Source organism: Ornithorhynchus anatinus, chromosome 3, assembly GCF_004115215.2.
Source record: "Ornithorhynchus anatinus isolate Pmale09 chromosome 3, mOrnAna1.pri.v4, whole genome shotgun sequence".
Lineage (NCBI taxonomy): Eukaryota > Metazoa > Chordata > Mammalia > Monotremata > Ornithorhynchidae > Ornithorhynchus > Ornithorhynchus anatinus.
Genome location: NC_041730.1, coordinates 94,395,588 through 94,414,319, shown reverse-complemented (window position 1 = coordinate 94,414,319; position 18,732 = coordinate 94,395,588). Strand labels below are relative to the sequence as shown.

At 47.5% G+C, this 18,732-nt stretch overlaps 1 protein-coding gene across 1 annotated transcript in view; it reads left to right on the top strand.

Moving 5' to 3' along the window:
* The first annotated feature begins 14,229 nt into the window (after positions 1 to 14,229).
* Positions 14,230 to 18,732, top strand: part of SLC1A3 (solute carrier family 1 member 3) — a 138,445-nt gene continuing 133,942 nt past the window's right edge. The window contains exon 1 of the mRNA XM_029060998.2: positions 14,230 to 14,444. The gene's annotated coding sequence lies outside the window, so the exon portion shown is untranslated. The remainder of the gene's footprint in view (positions 14,445 to 18,732) is intronic.

Sequence of the window (18,732 nt, the reverse complement as noted above, 5' to 3'; positions counted from 1 at the left end):
AAGCCTCGCACCATACGAAGAGTAGGATTGGCTCAGTGGAAAGAGCCCGGGCTTGGGAGTCGGAGGTCACGGGTTCGAATCCCGGCTCTGCCACTTGTCAGCTGTGTGACTGTGGGCGAGTCACTTCACTTCTCTGTGCCTCAGTTACCTCATCTGGAAAATGGGGATGAAGACTGTGAGCCCCATGTGGAACCACCTGATTACCCTGGGTCTACCCCAGTGCTTAGAATAGTGTTCTGCACATAGCGCTTAACAAATACCAACATTATTATTATTGTTAGGATGGCGTGATCTCTTACAGTCCTGTTGGGACAATCCACGTTGGACGACCATCTTACACGGTCATTATTCATAGCTCTGGTGCGTGAAGCTGAATGTGTCTGTTTATTGCTGCATTGTAGTCTCCCAAGTGCTTAGTAGAGTAAACGCTCAATAAATACGATTGAATGAGTGAATAAATGAATGACTCCAACCTAGAGCTCCGATAGAGTATGTAGAGAAGCCAAAAAAGATATAAAGTTTGACAGTCGCAGTGCCACTCCTGAGTGAGAATGGGGTTTCTCCTCTGTTAAATTTGGAGTTACGAATGTTAAGGTCTAAATGCACGGAGACTCTCCAGGAAAGGATTAAGATTTCTTGGATTCAGGTCTTGCCATTCGGGAATTTCCAGTGGGCCGATAGGAACGCTGTATGGATGAGGGTTGGCTTCGGGGTTAGGAACCTTGGGTTTTCCAGATAAAGTTACTGTTTACTTTGCACGCAACTTCAAAACATTCCTTAAGTTGGCTGTCCAGAGTCAGGAGCACAACTCGTAAAACAAACTGGATTGCTGGCTCTCAGTGCCCTGAGAGGGAAGTCTTTAGCAGCCAGATTTTCACCTTCTCCTTAAGAGGTATATCTAGCCAGGGTCTAAAAAAAGAGTATCAGTGATAGGGATGGTAGAACACAATGCTAAGATATCATTTAGGTCCCCTACTTAATAATAATGATAATAATAATAATGATGGTATTGGTTAAGTAGAGAGAAGCAGCGTGGCCCTGTGGAAAGAGCCCTCATCTGTAAAATGGGAACTAAGACGGTGAACCCCATGGGGGATATGGACTGTGACCAACCTGATTAGCTTGTATCTACCCCGGCACTCAGTACAGTGCCTAGCAAGAGAAGCAGCGTGGCTCAGTGGAAAGAGCACGGGCTTGGGAGTCAGAGGTCATGGGTTCGAATTCCAACTCTGCCACTAGTCGGCTGTGTGACTGTGGGCAAGTCACTTCACTTCTCTGGGCCTCAGTGACCTCAGCTGTAAAATGGGGATTCAATGTGAGCCTCACGTGGGACAATCTGATGACCCTGTATCTCCCCCAGCACTTAGAACAGTGCTCTGCACATAGTAAGCGCTTAATACCAACATTATTATTAAGTACTTACCATGTTCCAGTCACTGTTCTAAGCGCTGCAGTATATACGAAATAATGATAATAATAATGTTGGTATTTGTTAAGCGCTTACTATGTGCAGAGCACTGTTCTAAGCGCTGGGGTAGATACAGGGTAATCAGATTGTCCCACATGAGGCTCACAGTCTTTCATCCCCATTATCCAGATGAGGGAACTGAGGCCCAGAGAAGTGAAGTGACTTGCCCACAGTCACACAGCTGTCAAGTGGTGGAGCCGGGATTCGAACCCATGACCTCTGACTCCCAAGCCCGGGCTCTTTCCACTGAGCCACGCTGCTTCCCCATAAATAATCAGGTTGGACATAGTTCCTGTCCCACATAGGGCTCACAGTCTTAATCCCCATTTTACTGATGAGGGAACTGAGGCACAGGGAAGTTAAGTGGCTTGCCCAAGGTCACACAGGAGACAAATGGCAGAGCTAGGATTAGAACCCATGAGCTTCTGACTCCCAGGCCCACGTGCCATCCATTAGGCCAGGCTGTTTCTTCTGCTTCTACACCAGTTGAACTGTAATCGAGCAATTAATCGCTCCCAATTGTACAGAATTTGGATCCTGAGATCTAGAGTTATGGAATCAAAGCAAATGTGTCATCTTGTGGAAAATGTGGAGTAATTGTTACCAAATACCTTCTAAAACGCATGATTGCTGGACTCAGCTCTCCAAATAGACATCAAAACCTCTCTTGAGCTTTAAAGAGAGGCATCATGGTTGCTGAAAGCCGATGATTTAAACAACTGATGCTTTTCAGGAGAAAAAGAAAAATCGGGGATAACTGGAACATAATCACCCAACTTAATTTTGTCTGGTAAAGCAAATGATCGGTGCTTCAAACGAGGCAATTAATTTGGACCAATTGGCTTCCTTACTTTATTGGATGAATTATACCCCTGGGCTGGGGAAGGGAAGACAGGGCAAGGATAAACAAAGTTATTGGATTTAATAAAGACATACCTCTGAGATCAGAACTGGGTTCTGCCTTGTGTGTCCTGATCCAGGGTAAAGTAATGATCTCACAAGAGGTGCAGTGTTCACTTTTCAATAATAATAATAATGATAATTCCGGTATTTGATAAGTGTTTACTATGTGCCAGAAACTGTACTAAGCTCTGGGGTGGAGACAAGCAAATGGGGTTGGACACAGTCGCTGTCCCACTTGGGGCTCACAGTCTCAATCTCATGTTACAGATGAGGTAACTGAGGCTCAGAGAAGTGAAGTGGCTTACCCAAGGTCACACAGCAGAGAAGTGACAGAGCCGGGACTAGAACCCATGATCTTCTGACGCCCAGACCCCTGCTCTAATAATAATAATAATGTTGGCATTTGTTAAGCGCTTACTATGTGCTGAGCACTGTTCTAAGCGCTGGGGGGGGATACAAGGTAATCAGGTTGTCCCACGTGAGGCTCACAGTCTTCATCCCCATTTTACAGATGAGGGAACTGAGGCATAGAGAAGTTAAGTGACTTGCCCAAAGTCACACAGCTGACAAGCGGCGGAGCAGGGATTAGAACCCATGACCTCTGACTCTTAAGTCCGTGCTCTTTCCACTGAGCCACGCTGCTTCTCTACCACTAGGCCACACTGCTTCTTTTTAATCTCCTGACCAGGGGAATGTCTCCCTCCTCTGAAAGGGATTCCCCAGTTAATCCCCCCCAACCCTTGCTCATGTCATTCCATCAGCCACTTTAGCACCAACACTGTAAACTCGTTGTGGGCAGAAAATGTGTCATTTATTGTTATATTGTATTCTTTCAAGCGCTTAGTACAGTGCTTGGTACATAGAAAGCGTTGAATAAATACAGTTGAATGAATAAAGTATATATTGATGTAAACACTTCATCTACTCATTTGTTTATTCATCCATCCGTTCTCTCACTTGTAAACTCCCTGGGGACAGGGAACACGTCACCCAGCTATGCTGCATTGTACTCTCCCAAGTGTTTAGTACAGTGCTCTACACACAGTAAGTGCTCAATAAATATGATTACTCAATTGATTTATTCATGTTTCCACACTGCTTAAAGAAGCGGCACGGCCTAGTGGGAAGAGTCAAGAAACCTACTGGGTTCTGATCTCCCTCTGTCACTTGGCTGCTCTGTGTCCTTGACAAAGTCACTTCATTTCTCCGTCCCTCAATTTCCTCAGCTGTAAAATGGGGGTTCGATGCCCGTTATTCCCCATTAACCTGCAAGCCCCATGTAATTATTATTACTCCATAAGGAGTAAAATCCTATTCTCTTCCAGGATCTCTAAACTTTTGGAGGAATACTTGGTCACGCAGCCTCTAGGGCAGAGGCCGTGCAGGACATTATGGGTACCACAGTCTGCTCTCTCAGCAAATACCTAAAAGGGAGAAAATGGTCAAACGCCAAAGCTAGACTCCTCAGTGCTGACCTCTGAGAAGCCAGGAATTAGTTACAGAACAAGTTTTGTAATGTTTTCCCACAGTGACCTATCCATTTTTTTTTTTTTGAGAATTTACTGAAGTCCTCCTATTCTTGGTATGTGAGGGTAGCGTTTCAGGAAATGTGAGACTGTGAGTGTGTTTGAGGTAGGCCAGAGATTCATTCTGGGGTCCTGGAAATCAGTGGTTTCACCTATATTTATTGCATGCCCTCAGGGGAGAGAACACTGTACTGGGTGCTTAATCACTACATTTTCAATTCTGCTGTCTAGACACGGGAGAGAATGTGAGAACTGTCCAAGGACTGTATCTGTCAGGACCGTGTGCCAAAGTGAACTGTTCATTAGCATTGGAAAGAAATACCCAAAACAACTCCACCAAAGGGGGAAAAGCACCACGTCAGGATGAATTCCTTAATTCTCCCGAATTGGATTGGGGGTGGGGTGGAGGGTAGTGTTAGCCCCATGAATATTCAGGGAGGACTTACCCTTAGGGCACTAGGAACCATTTTTCATGGTAGACTGCTGGCTTTCTACCAAGAAGAACTGCCTAACATGGCGTTAGCAGAGCCTGGGCTTTGGTTTCAAGCAGTCGAGTGTGGCCTAGTGGAAAGAACCCGGGTCTGGGAGTCAGAGGAGCTGGGTTCCATTCCCAGCTCTGCCGACTACCTGCTGTATGACCGTGGGAAAGTCGCTTAACTTCTCTGGGCCTCAGTTTCCTCATCTGTGAAATGGGGGTACAATACTTGTCCTAACTCCTACTTAGACTATGAAAACCATGTGGGACGGCGTCTTTGTCCGAGGATATTAACCTGTATCTGCCCCCGTGCTTAGAACAGGTCGGGTTGGGGAAGCAGCGTGGCCCAGTGGAAAGAGCCTGGGCTTCAGAGTCAGAGGTCATGGGTTCGACTCCCAGCTCTGCCACTCGTCAGCTGTGTGACTGTGGGCAAGTCACTTAACTTCTCTGGGCCTCAGTTACCTCATCTGTAAAATGGGGATTAACTGTGAGCCTCACTTGGGACGACCTGATTACCCTGTATCTACCCCAGCGCTTAGAACAGTGTTCTGCACATAGTAAGCGCTTAACAAATACCAATATTATTATTATTATTATTATTATTATTAACAGCGCTTGACCCGTAGTAAGCGATTAACAAATACCATCACTATTAAAGTAAATCGGAACCAACTGGAACCCCTGAACTTGGGCAAGTCACTTAACTCCGTGGCTCAGTTCTCTCATCTGTAAAACGGGGATTAATGCTGTGACTCCCACGTGGGACGGTAACTCTCCAACCTGATCAGCTTGTATCTACCCCAGTGCTTATTACAGCGCTCGGCACACAGTCAGCACTTAAATACAATATAGGGGGAAAAAAAGCCGACAACAGCCCAGTTGCGGATTTAGAAATCATCCCAAGCAAGTCTTTTGGGGTGGTGAAGGACAGCACACTGAGGAGAATTTGGGAGCTTCCAAATTCCGTAGTATCTTCAAGGGACTCTGAGAGCAATATGGGAGTCAGTGTTTGATGATATGGGATAAGAAGGAAGGAGGTTCTCTTCCCCCTTCTACCTTTATCTACTCCAGCACTCCATTCACCTAAGCACTTGGGCCCTCACCCCCCCATCTCCACCCCCTCGCACTGACATCCACGTCTTAATAATAATTACGGTATTTATTAAGCACTTACTATGTGCCAAGCACTTAAACTCTGCGCCTTCTCCCAACCCAACCTGCCATTAATAATAATAATAATAATAATAATAATGTTGGTATTTGTTAAGCGCTTACTATGTGCCAAGCGCTGTTCTAAGCAGTGGAGTAGATAGAGGGTAATCAGGTTGTCTCACTTGGGGCTCCCAGTCTTAATCCCCATTTTACAGATGAGGGAACTGAGGCACCGAGAAGTCAAGTGACTTGCCCAAAGTCACACAGCTGACAGGTGTTGGAGCTGGAATTAGAACCCACGACCTCTGACTCCTAAGCCCCGGACTCTTTCCACTGAGCCACGCTGCTTTTAGTGCTTGTCTCCCCCACTAGATTTAAGTTGCTCAAATCAGTCAGTCAGTCATATTTATTCATCATTCAATCGTATTTATTGAGTGCTTAATGTGTGCAGAGGACTGTAATAAGCGCTTGGAAAATACAATTCAGCAACAAGTAGAGACAATCCCTGCCCACGACAGGCTCGCAGTCTAGAAGGGGGGAGACAGGCATCAAAACAAGTAAACAGGCATCAATAGCATCGATGCAAATAGAGTCGTAGATATACACACATCATTAATACAAATAAATACAATTATAAATATATACAAGTACTGGGGGGAGGAGGTAGAACAAAGGGAGCGAGTCGGGGCAATGGGGGAGGGATAGCAGAGGAAAAGGGGGGCTTAGTCTGGGAAGGCTTCCCGGAGCAGGTGAGCCTCAGTAGGACTTTGACGGGGGAAAGTGTGACTTTTTGGCGGATTTGAGGAGGGAGGGCGTTCCAGGCCAGAGATAGGACGTGGGCCAGGGTCTGCACGACAGGTGAGAAGGAAGCACAATGAGAAAGTTAGCATCAGAAGAGCGGAGGTTAGCCCCAGGTTTATTCATTTACTGAACGTTCACTGTGCGCAGAGCGCTGTACTAAGCACTTGGGGGAGTACAGTATAACAGACACCTTCCCCATCCACAATGAACTTAGGGTCTAGAAGGGAAAAGATGTTAATATAAATAAAGTGCAGATATATACAAAAGTTCTGAGGGGCAGTCAGGAATTGTCTACTAACTGGGAAAGTTGCACCTGAAGAGAAACAGCGATTCTCACAAGTTTGGGACACATTCATTCATTCATTCAATCATATTTATTAAGCACGTACTGTGTGCAGAGCACTGTATTAAGCACTTGGGAGAGTACAATACAATAAAGACACATTCCCCGCCCACACTGAGTTTACAGTCTCAAATTGTATAGACAAGATCATCTCTATGTATTGATCACTTCACCTAACCTTCAATAAATCCATGACTATTTCTTCAGCTTTTACAGTGTGCAGATCAATCAGTCAATCATTCAGTGGTATTTACTGAGCTCTTACTATGTGCAGAACACTGAACTAATACAACGGGATCAGCAGACACATTTCCTGCCCATAACAAGTTTATATTCTAGCCGGGGAGAAGGACATTAATATGAATAAATATGCAATTTATAATATATAATTCAAAGGTATGTACGGGAGTGACTTGCGGTTGGGGATGTAGAACACTGTAGTGGACACCCACTATGTACAGAACACTATCCTGGGTGCTTACTGTATTCAGAACACTACAAAACTCTCTTCCCCTCTTCAGAGCCCTACTGAGAGCTCACCTCCTCCAAGAGGCCTTCCCACACTGAGCTTCCCCTTTTCCCTCTGCTCCCTCTGCTCCCCCTCTGCTCCCCCTTCACCTCCCCTCAGCTAAACCCCCTTTCCCTCTACTCCTCCCCCTCTCCCTTCCCCTCCCCTCAGCACTGTGCTCATTTGTATATATTGTTATTACCCTCTTTATTTTGTTAATGAGGTGTACATCCCCTTGATTCTATTTATCTTGATTAAGTTGTCTTGTTCTCATCCATCCGTCTCCCCCGATTAGACTGTAAGCCCGTAAATGGGCAGGGACTGTCTCTATCTGTTGCCGAATTGTACACTCTAAGTGCTTAGTACAGTGCTCTGCACATAGTAAGCGCTCATAAATACTACTGAATGAATGAATGAATAATGTGGACAGAGCCTCGTTCCCAATCTCTTGGGAAAGGATAAGAAAAGTTAACTCCACGGTGCCAATCCTCAAGGAGGTTATAATTTTTCACTTTCATCAACATCATGGTGGGAAGGAGAAAAGCCCCATGTATAGTTTGCCGCGGGTTCCAGATGACAGCTTCCCGCCTCTGGGAATAGACCAAGGAAACTCAAGTCTCATTCCCTGAATGAAAATCATAGCTTCTGGGAGGTCCCTCGTTTTGTAAGAATTCCCCACAAGACAAGATGGTTGCTTGATTTTTAACCACTGGAATATGGAAAAGAGGTGTTAATATTTCAAAAATAGCTCTGAAGAATGTATGATTTCCCTTAAAGCTGCTGAATGAACCATGAGGAAGCTTTCCACTTATGGCTAAATGACACCTCAGGTGATAATACAGTTTCATCTACATGCTTTATCCGCAATTCTTATGCCATGTTCCCATTTAGTGTAATGCAACAAGTCCATTTTGACTGTTCACAGTTTCACTGTTGCACTTAACCCATTTCAATTGTGGATTGTCTTACCCATTCTTTTGCATTTCTCCCCCAGTGCTTAGCACAGTTCTTAGCATTTGGTGAGCATTTAATAAATATTATGACTAGCTCAGTAGATTTTTTTTTCCTGTGTGACTATCCTCCCCTCCTTAGATTGTGAATCTCTTTTGGACAGGGACCATGTCTTAAATGGTTTCCCAATAATTTTTCCTCAGAGCCTTGTACCTTTTAAGCAAAAAAAAAAAAAAAGTTATTTATTTAAGCATATTTCAGCCTATTTTCACCCGGCATCAGCAAGTCTATAGGTCTGCATTTCCCCCACATACTATATCCTGAAGATTTATGCAATTCCCTTCACTAGTGTCCCCAGATAGCTGTAAAGGAAAAGTAGTGTTCAAGAACGTGTTCTTTATCTTGCTCTTGAATTCCCTTAGTGTTTCCATTGAGAAAAAAATATGTTAAAGAGGAAAAGGTCTTGCTTAAAGCAAAATAAATCGCTGTAGCAATCATCCAGAGTGGTGTAGGTTGCTCAGAGGACACTCAATGGTCTGTCTTTCCATATGAAAAAGTGGAGGTATAATAAAATAACTCTCAATACCTTTCCAGGAGGGAGACCTTGCAACACAGGATGAACTTTGAACTGAAACTCCTTCCTTCCCATTTTCTCATTAGATTTTATTACATCCAACGAAACTTTCCGAAAGTGAATTATTTTCCTTCTTAAGAGTACATGGAGATCCAATAAAGGCCGTCTAAATCAAAATTTGTAGAAAGTCTCAAATGAGATCAAAAATAATAAAAATATAAGAAGGTCAAAGGGGATATTTTGCACTACCTTCTTCCGCCTAACAGGAGATATGAGACTTCTATAATTAAGCTTGAAAAAGTGGGGTTTTTTTAGATTTCTTTTTGAAAGTTCTAGCTCTGAGGTCCAAGGAGATAAAACCCGGATTTCTCTTTGGAAACTACCCTGGGACAAAAGTCAATCAAAAAGGAAAGGGAGATAATAGAGAAGCAGTATAACCTAGGAGATAGAGCACGGGCCTGGGAGTCAGAAGGACCTGGGTTCTAATCCTGGATCCGCTACTTGGTCTGCTGTATAACCTTGAGCAAGTCATTTCAGTTCTCTGGGTCTCATTGACTCCAGCTACAAAATGGGGATTAAGACTTTGAGACGTGATTATTTTGTATCTACCCCAGCGCTTAGAAAGTGCCTGGCACATAGTAAACGCTTAACAAATACCACTGAAAAAATGGGCTACTAAGGCTACTAGCTCAGTCGGACAGTAATACTACTACTAATAATAATAATAATGGCATTTGTTAAGTGCTTACTACGTGTCAGACTCTGTACTAAGTAACAGTAGCGGTCGTTAAGAGAAGTAGTAGGAACAGGGGCATTTATTGAGTTTCTACTTCACATTGGGTTCTTTATTAGGTGCTAGGAAAATAGAGACTAATGAAGTGAAATAGTCCCTGCCCACGAGAAGCTTACACTCTGCTGGGGAGAGACAAATTTAAAATATCTGCTGCTCCCAAAGTAAATACATTAAAAACAAAATCAAATTAGAAACAGATCATAGACTCCATTGAGGATAAGATCCTTCTAGTGTAAATAATAATAATAATGATGGCATTTAGGCGCTTACTATTTGCAAAGCACTGTTCTAAGCACTCGGGGGGGTATAAGGTGATCAGGTTATGCCACGGAGGGCTCACGGTCTTAATCCCCATTTTAGAGATGAGGGAACTGAGGGAAGGAGAAGTTAAGCGACTTGCCCAAAGTCACAGAGCTGACAAGTGGCAGAACTGGGATTCGAACCCATGACCTCTGACTCCCAAGCCCAGGCTCTTTCCACTGAGCCACGCTGCTTCTCTACTTCTGGAGGGCAGAGAATATATATTGTTTCTGTCCTACTGTCCCAAAGGCTTGTAGTATTGTGCTCCACACTCGGCAGGCAGTCAATAAATACCAGTGATCGATTGGACTGCGTCAACATCATCGTCAACATCGGCATTCATTCCTTCATTCACTGAGCACTGATGAACGCAGAACTCTACTGAATGTTGGGAACTTGGACAGTGCAAAATCTACCGTCCATGTCCTCGCAAAGTTTTCAATCTAATAAGGGAGACCAGTGGACAAAAATCACAAAGCATACAACAGGTAAAAGCAGAAAAGCAGAGAGACAAGTGACGAAGACGTAAGTAGCAATTAAGCAATAAGTTCCTCATACGGTAAGCTCCTCGGGGAAAGGGATCCATCACTTTGTTGTACATTTCCATGCCCCTAGAATGGTAGGGACACAGTAGGAACTCAATGCCACTGATTAATTGATTGATTGATTGATAGGCATATATAAATGCTAGGGTGGCTAATGACGTGATCGGGAAGTGGGAATTAGGTAACGTCGTGTGAACAAGGTGGTTTTGAGGGGGCTTTGAGGTTAGGGAGAGATGGGGCTTGGCAACTTGGAGAAAGGAAGGAATTTTATGCAGGGAGAAAGGTTTAAGAAGTGGATTGGGACAAAAATCTAACTCATAAACCACCTGAGCACTTGTGTATTATTTTTAGCTCATGTAATTGCTATCTTTAAAATCATATATACATATATGATCTTTTCTTTTGCTTATCTTATGTTTGGCCAACTCTATCTTCCCAATTATGTCTTCCTTTGTATATCTTCCCTTATATGCTTATCTTTCCTCCTAGACTGTAAGCTCATTATAGGCAAGAAATGCGTCTGCTAATTCTGTTGTATTGTACTCTCCGACGGGACTTGGAACAGTGTTTTGCACATAGTAAGTGGTCAGTAAATACCACTGATTAAGATAGATGGTACTTGAGGGCAGGGTCTACATCTTCAACATTTATTGCAGTTCCCCAAACTTTCTGTAGATTACTTTGTAGACATTCAATAAAAGCAGTTAATGATTCATTCATTCCTTCAACAGTATTTATTGAGCGCTTTCTATGTGCAGAGCACTGTGCTAAGCGCTTGGAACGGACAGTTTGGCAACAGATAGAGACAATCCCTGCCCAATGACCGGCTCACGGTCTAATCGGGGGAGACAGATGGACAAAAACAAGACAACATAATCACGATCAATACAATCAAGGGGATGTACACCTCATTAACAAAATAAATAGGGTAATTAAATGATGAAATAAGATACTTAGTATCCAACTTCAATCTAGGGATTGGGGCCATATTGCATTTTGACCCAAAAGAACTATGTACCACATCTCCCAGTATGATCATTTTTTTACATCTAAACTCACTGCTAAGCAAATAAAATGCTTCATTTTTTTTAGGGTGAACCAATTGCAAAGATGTTTAAAACTACATGATATGCTAACGAGTTTTAAAACCGTTTTCGGTAAAGGGACATAAGAGTTAGATCGGAGAGAGGTATTTATTTTCTCTCGACGCATTAGATTCGCTGATAGAAAAATTTTGACGTTGTCTCTCTTTTAGCATTCACAAGCCCAGAAACACTAACACATTTCATGTGGTAACCGACAGATGTGTCCAGTTTATTTTCAATTTACAATTGCGATTTTTGGTACATGCATCCACTGCTATCAAATTGTGCTTTCTCTACTAAATAGATCCTAAGACTTAGGGGACGTCAAGCTCAAAAAATGATTTTGATTTCTTTTTAAAAAAGGAAACTTGAAAAGAGAGACGTCCTCTCTGATTAATGAGGTCTTTCTAATTCAAGAAACAACCAGGAGCCCATCAATAGTTAAATCCCGTAATAATAATAATAATTATGGCATTTGTTAAGTGCTTACTATGTGCCAGGCACTGTCCTAAGCGCAGGGGTGGATCCAGCAAATTGGGTTGGACACAGTCCCTGTCCCACGTGGGGCTCACAGTCGCAATCCCCCTTTTAATTAATTATGGCATTTGTTAAGCTCTTACTACGTGCAAAACACTGTTCTAAGCGCTGAGGAGGATACAGGGTGATCAGGCTGTCTCACGTGGGGCTCACAGTCAATGCCCATTTTCCAGATGAGGTCACCGAGGCCCAGAGAAGTGAAGTGACTTGCCCAAGGTCACAGAGCTGACAAGCGGCAGAGCCGGGATTAGAACCCATGCCCTCCGACTCCCCAGCCTGTGCTCTTTCCACGGAGCCACCCTGCTTCTCTTTTACGGATGCGGTAAAAGCTGAGGCACAGAGAAGTAAAGTGACTTGTCCAAGGTCACACAGCAGACAAGCGGCGGAGCGAGGATTAGAACCACATTATCTTCAGGAACCAAAAACCCTTTCTAGAAGAAACGGACCGTTTTGAATATTGCTCGTTGACGAGGGTTTATATTTTGGATTTCAATATGGATTGGGCATTTTGTATTTTCCTTTTCAGCTTGAACTGTATAGGTAGTTTGAGTTAAACTTGGTTCTACCGTAAATAAAATGTTTAAAGTACTCTCGCATAAGCAGCATGACTCAGTGGCTTGGGAGTCAGAGGTCATGGGTTCTAATCCCGCCTCCACCGCTTCTCAGCTGGGCGACTTTGGGCAAGTCACTTAACTTCTCTGTGCCTCAGTTCCCTCATCCGTCAAATGCGGACAAAGTCTGGGAGCCCCACTGGGACAACCTGATCACCTTGTATCGCCCCCCCCACCCCAGCGCTTAGAGCAGTGCTTTGCACATAGTAAGCGCTTAACAAATACCAACATTTATTATTATTGTTAAAATGGGGAATGGGACTGTGAGCCCCACGTGGAACAGGGACTGCGTCCATCCCAATCCGCTTGTAACCACCCCGGCGCTTAGTACAGTGCCTGGCACATAGCAAGGCTTAACAAATACCATAATTATTATTATTCGAATACATTTTTTTTAATGGAAGGATAAAGTCAAAGCTTGAAATCGGGAGTTGGAAACTCTTGGGGTGACCGTATCCCCCCTAGGCTGGGAGCTCGATGTGGGCCGGGACTGCCACCGTTTAGTGTTGCACTGGGCTCTCCCAAGCGCTTAGTACAGTGTTCAGCACACGGTGAGTGCTCAGTAAATGCCATCGAATGAATGGATGGATGGATGAATGAATGAATGAAAATGAATATCTGTAAATTCACTTTCAGGAGGGTGGGGTGGGGGGGGAAGGGCAAGTTGACGTTCAGATGTGTGTTCTACTTATTTTATACCAATGATGTGTATAGTATCTGTGAGTGCGTTGTTGGGCAGGGACCGTCTCTCGAATCGTACCTTCCAAGCGCTTAGTCCAGTGCTGTGCACACCGTAAACGCTCCATAAAGACGACTGAATGAATGTGTGATTCCTCATATTTATAATGATGCCGCTGCCGCCCGTTTGCTTGTTTTGCTGCCCGTCTAAAGAGACAGCGCTGAATCCGAGTCCGCAAAGGTCTCACGCCCCCGGGACAGACCCCTCCCGACCCCACCCCCTCCTGACCCCCGCCCCTGCCCCTGCCCCTGCCCCTGCCCTTCGGGGCCCCGCCCACGACGTCACCCAGCCCCACCCACGCCTTCTGCCCCACCCCACCCCCCCTCCGGCCCCGCCCACCATCCCCCGGAGCCCCGCCCCCACTCTAGCCCCGCCCACAGGCTCCTCCAGCCCCGCCCATCCTTTAACCCCCTCTAGCCCCGCCCACCTCTAGCCCCCGCCCCAACCTCCCCAGCCCCGTCCAGTCCTCTAGCCCCGCCCACCACCTCTAGCCCCGCCCACAGGCCCATCCGGCCCAGCCCATCACCTCTAGCCCCGCCCACCACCTCTAGCCCCGCCCACCAGCCCATCCGGCCCAGCCCATCACCTCTAGCCCCGCCCAGTCCTCTAGCCCCGCCCACCACCTCTAGCCCCGCCCACAGGCCCATCCGGCCCCGCCCACCACCTCTAGCCCCGCCCACCAGCCCATCCGGCCCAGGCCATCACCTCTAGCCCCGCCCAGTCCTCTAGCCCCGCCCACCACCTCTAGCCCCGCCCACCAGCCCATCCGGCCCAGCCCATCACCTCTAGCCCCGCCCACCACCTCTAGCCCCGCCCACCAGCCCATCCGGTCCAGCCCATCACCTCCAGCCCCGCCCACCAGCCCCTCCGGCCCCGCCCCCAGCCCCGCCCCTTTCCTTAAGTGTGGGTGGTTGGAAGTTGCGCCGGTAGAAGCTCATGCGGGTGCAGAAGGGCCGGCCCGCCTAGTCCTCGTTCCTCCTCCTTCTCCTCCTTCCCCTGCTGCTGCTCGTCCTCCTCCTCCACCTCCTCCTCCTCCTCGTCCCCGGCGGGGGCCGGTCCCGGTGCTGGTCCTGGGGCGGGGGCCGCCGCCCACCTGCCGCTCCTCCGCCTTGGACCCCGGGCCGTCGGTGTCGGTGAGCGCCCCCCGCCCCGCTTTGACCCTCGGACCCTTTTCTGAGCGTGGGAACTGGGGGGCCGCCCCTCCTTTTGGGGGGTGGGGGGAGGAGAGGGGGCCCCCCCCCCTGCGTGGGAGCCGGCTGGGACGGGGACCGGCGGAGGGGGGGAGACCTCCAGCCCGGCTGCAAGAGACGGCTCCCCGGCGCGGGGGTAGGATGGTCTCCAGCTGACCCGTCCGGTCCTGGGTTCAAATGCCGCCCGGCCCGCTTGACGGCCGCTCGCTTCGCTTCTCCGGGCCTCCGTTCCCCCATCTGGAAAACGGGGGGGAATGATACCGCTCGTGATAATGTCGGTATTTAAGCGCTTACTCCGGGCGGAGCACCTTCTGAGCGCTGGGGGAGCTCCAAGGGGCTCACGGTCTTCAGCCCCATTTTCCAGAGGAGGGAACTGAGGCCCAGAGAAGCGAAGCGACTCGCCCACCGTCACACAGCTGACGAGTGGCAGAGCCGGGATTCGAACCCGTGATCTCTGCCTCCCCAGCCGGGGCTTTTTCCACTTTTCCCAATAAGGACGATGGCATTTGTTAAGCGCTCACTCTGTGCCGAGCGCTGTTCGAAGCGCGGGGGAGGGAGATACAAGGTGATCAGGTTGTTGTTGATGATGATGATGATGGCATTTGGTAAGCGCTTAGTATGTGCAGAGCGCTGTGCTAAGCGCGGGGGAGGGGGATACAAGGTGATCGGGTTGTTAATAATGATGATGGCATTTGTTAAGCGCTTACTATGTGCCGAGCGCTGTTCTAAGCGCAGGGGGACGGGGCGGTACAAGGTGATCAGGTTAATAATGACGATGATGGCATTTGTTTAAGCGCTTACTATGTAATAGTAATGTTGGTATTTGTTAAGCCCTTACTATGTACTAATAATAACGTTGGTATTTGTTAAGCGCTTGCTATGTGCAGAGCACTGTTCTAAGCGCTGGGGAAGATACAGGGTCATCAGGTGGTCCCACGTGAGGCTCACAGTCATCATCCCCATTTTACAGATGAGGGAACTGAGGCCCAGAGAAGCGAAGTGACTTGCCCACGGTCACCCAGCCGACAAGGGGCAGAGCCGGGATTCGAACCCGTGACCTCTGACTCCCAAGCCCGGGCTCTTTCCACTGAGACCCGCTGCTTCTCTGTGCCAAGCACTGTTCTAAGCGCGGCGGGGGAAGGAGGGCGGGGAATTACTAAGGGGATCAGTGTAATAATACTAATGATGGTATTTGTTAGGTGCTCGCTAGGTGCCGAGCACTGTTCTAAGCGCCGGGGTGGGGGGATACGAGGTGATCAGGTTGCCCCACGTGGGGCTCATAGTCTTCATCCCCATTTTACAAATGAGATAACTGAGGCCCGGAGAAGCTAAGTGACTTGCCCAGAGTCACACAGCTGATAAGTGGTGGAGCCGGAATCAGAACCCACGTCCTCTGACTCCCAAACCCGGGCCCTTTCCGCTGAGCCACGCTGCTTCTCTTCTTCATGCTCACAGGATGAAGACTGTGAGCCCCATGTGGGACAACCTGATCGCCTTGTATCCTCTCCAGCGTTTAGAACAGTGCTTTGCACGTAGTAAGCGCTTAACAAGTGACATTATTATTATTAGCTGTTGCCGAATTCGACTTTCCGGGCTCTTAGTACAGTGCTCTGCACACAGTAAGCGCTCAATATTCATTCATTCAAGAGTATTTATTGAGCGCTTACTGTGTGCAGAGCACTGTACTAAGCGCTTGGGTTGTACAAATCGGTAACAGAGACATCCCTGCCCTTTGACGGGCTCACAGTCTAATCGGGGGAGACGGACAGACAGAACAATAGCAATAAATAGGATCGAGGGGATGAACATCTCATTGAAACAATAGCAAATAAATAGAATCGATAGATACGATTGAAGGCATGAATGAATTTCTGTGGCTATTAAAAATAATAATAATGACGAGGACATTTGTTCATTCAATCGTGCCTTTCATTCACTCGTTCATTCATTCAGTCGTATTTATTGAGCGCTTACCGTGTGCAGAGCACTCTAGTAAGCGCTTGGAATGTAGAATTCGGCCACAGATAGAGACCTTCCCTGTCCAATAACTGCTCACAGTCTAAACGGGGGAGACGGACAGCAGGGCGCGACAAGTAGTCAGCCATCAGTACCATCAAAACGGATAAGTAGAATCATAGCTATAGACACATCATTAATAAAACAAAGTCATGTATACAAATATAGGGGAAGCAGCGTGGCTCAGTGGAAAGAGCCTGGGCTTCGGAGTCAGAGGTCATGAGTTCGACTCCCGGCTCTGCCACTCGTCAGCTGTGTGACTGTGGGCGGGTCACTTAACTTCTCTGTGCCTCAGTTACCTCACCTGTAAAATGGGGATTAACCGTGAGCCCCACGTGGGACAACCTGATGACCCTGTATCTACCCCAGCGCTTAGAACAGTGCTCTGCACATAGTAAGCGCTTAACAGATACCAACGTTATTAAATATACACAAGTTAAGCGCTTACTACGTGCAAAGCACTGTTCTAAGCGCAGGGGTAGATCCAAGGTAATCAGGGCGTCCCACGTTAGGGCTCACAGGCTTCATCCCCATTTTGCAGATGAGGCAACAGAGGCGCAGGGAAGTGAAGTCACCCGGCTGATAAGCGGCGGGGCCGGGATTAGAACCCACGACCTCTGACTCCCCGGCCCGGGCTCTCGCCACTGAGCCTCGCTGCTCCTCCAGTGCGGGCCGATTGCCCCTTCTCCCTCCTTTCCACACACACACACACACAGTCTAAGCAAGCGGCGAGGCCTCCTTCGGCAGTTTTTCTAAAAGTCAAAACCGACCCTGTCACTTCGATCTTTTCAAGACCCCCCCTCCTTTCCCCCCATACTTTCTAAAGGACTCCTCGACTTCCGACCGATCGATCCATCGGTGGTATTTCTTGAGCGCTCACAGGGTGCGGGCCACCGCGCTAAAGGGCGTGGGAGGGTCAGAAGAAGAATAACGTTGGTAGTCGTTCAGCGCTTACTATGTGCCAGGCACTGTACTAAGCGCTGGGGTAGTGACAAGCTGACGGGGTTGGAGTTCCGAGCGAGTCGGCCGACGCGTTCCCCGTCCGCCGGGGGTTTGGGGGGGGGGAGTGAGATATTAAAATAAATTACAGGTATGTTTCTAAGCGGTGGGGCGTAAATATCAAGTCTTCAGAAGGCTCCGATCCAAGTGCGTAGGCGACGCAGAAGGGAGAGGGAGTAGAGGAAGTGAGGGGTTAGTTGGGGAAGGCCCTTTGGAGGAGATGGGATTTTTAATAAGGCTTTAAATAATAATGTTATTTGTTAAGCGCTTACTATGTGCCAAGCACTGTTCTAAGCGCTGGGGGAATACAAGGTGATCAGGTTGCCCCACGCGAGGCTCACGGTCTTGGGGAGAGTGGTGGGCTAGCGTGTCCGGGGGAGGGAATTCCAGGCCAGAGGTGGCTACAGTGCTCTGCACACCGTAAGCGCTCGATAAATGCGATTGAGTGAATACGGGCCAAAGGGGGTGGCCGGGAGATGAGCTGCATCCCCGCTGGCTCCCGATAAGCGTCAAGTCGGAGGACGCGGGTTCTACCCCCGACTCTGCCGCTCGTCTGCTGGGTGACCTTGGGCAAGCCGCTTGGCTTCTCCGTGTCTCGGTGACCTCATCTGTAAAATGGGGATGAAGACTGTGAGCCCCATACGGAACGACTAATGACCTCGTATCCTCCCCATTGCTTAGAACGGTGCTTGGCATATAGTAAGCACTTAACAAATACCATTATTATTATTATTATTATTAAACTATTCCGTTCCCCATCATCTAGGGAATGGGCAGCTTGCGGAGAGGCTCAACCTCCTTAGAGACTGTAAACTCGTTGTAGGCGGGGAATGCGTCCGTTATATTGTACTCTCCCAAGCACTTAATACAGTGCTCTGCATACAGTAGGTACTCAATAAATTCCACTGATTAATTCAGTAATATTTTCTGAGCGCTTACTATGTGCAGAGCACTGCACTAAGGGCTTGGAATGTACAATCGGGCAATTGACTGAACCCCCAATTTATCTCTCTTCAGTTCCCTCTCATACGGTTCCCCCGGCTTGGAAATCCCTCCCTCCTAATCTGACTTCCCACATTCAAGGCCCTTCTAAAAATCATACCTCCTCCACGAAGCCTGTCCTGATTGACTTCCTAGGTCCTTTTCGGTCAACCATTCATTTATTGAGCGCTTACTGTCTGCAGACCACCATACTTAGAGTTTGGGAGAGTACAAT